Here is a 1,257-nt window from a genome sequence, read left to right as displayed (position 1 = left end):
GTGGATACATTTCATAAACGAGAATCCTCGTCATTCTTGTCATTGTAAAACAGAATGTAAACAAAGTCTTATGAATGTATTTCCTTAGGAAAACGGTTGTAAATTTTTATTAGCAAAGAATGCTTATTTATTTAATACTGAACTTTGGCCTACTCTGAGGTAGACTACAAAGCACACAAATTTAGGAGTCGCTATTTCTCACTTCCATGTCTTGAAAATTTGTCACAGTGCTCACATACTATGCACTACCGATGTTCTATTGTGAAAGACGATTTAAGAGAATTTTATTGAAACTGGAATTGAAATGTGTTCTGAGTGGAGAAAATTGTGCATTTAATTTTGTGAACGTGATCTTAATCAAACTTTATGTAACCTGAATCACAATTGATGTGCCTTAAAGTTCTCCCAATGTGCTGTTGGCAGTGCCTGGGCAGGGGGCCAATCATGGACCCTGCACGGTTGCCTGATCAAGTCTATTAAAAATGTTTCAAGGCATTTTTTGGTGCAAACTTTTTTATCAAAGAGAAATCTTAACAAAGAGAATGTGAGGAGCAGTTTCCTCAAGGCAAACGTTGCTTTGGTGCTGAGATTAACGCCAAACATGTGGCGTGTGTGTGTGTGTATGTGTGAGAGAGAGAAGAGAGAGAGAGAGAGATATGAAAAAAGAGGTGGGCCTTCTGGCCAGTGCGAGGTCACTGGACACACAGCTACACAGCTGTGGGCACAGACAGGGTCTTGGCAATTGGTCCCTCCCTGGCAGAGACCGATGGACACCTACCACTCACTCGGACCTGTCACTGCACACAGAGGACAGGCCCCAGGAAGGGTAGGACCAATGCCCACTCGGCCTGAGTGGGAGGATGAAGCACCGAAACATCCAGGTGGTGGGCCTGGGGCTGAAACAAGAGCTGGGTGGAGACAATGAGGGACAGAGCCTAGGTGAACAAGGAGGTCTTTGCAGGGTCATGATGAAGCGGAAATGGAGCCGTTTCTGCCTATAAATGTCCCAATGGATCCTGCCCTCCAGATGGGTCTGCCCCCTCCCTGGGTGGAGCCACATGGGGTGTCCAGGGAATGATCTCCAGCTGGTCATCCTTGAAAATCTGGTGTCGCACCTTTTACTTTAATAGTTAAAATGTTTAATGTTTGTTATAAAAAAGCACATAGATACTGTTTACGAGGAGTCTGCCCCGCCACTTTGGCTGAGTTTCCTGGGGCTGCCGTAGGAAGCGCCACAAATTGGTGGCTTAAAACGGC

This window comes from Pteropus vampyrus, unplaced genomic scaffold, assembly GCF_000151845.1.
Source record: "Pteropus vampyrus isolate Shadow unplaced genomic scaffold, Pvam_2.0 Scaffold235, whole genome shotgun sequence".
Lineage (NCBI taxonomy): Eukaryota > Metazoa > Chordata > Mammalia > Chiroptera > Pteropodidae > Pteropus > Pteropus vampyrus.
The sequence above is the reverse complement of the archived record's forward strand: the minus strand, read 5'-3'. Positions refer to the sequence as shown.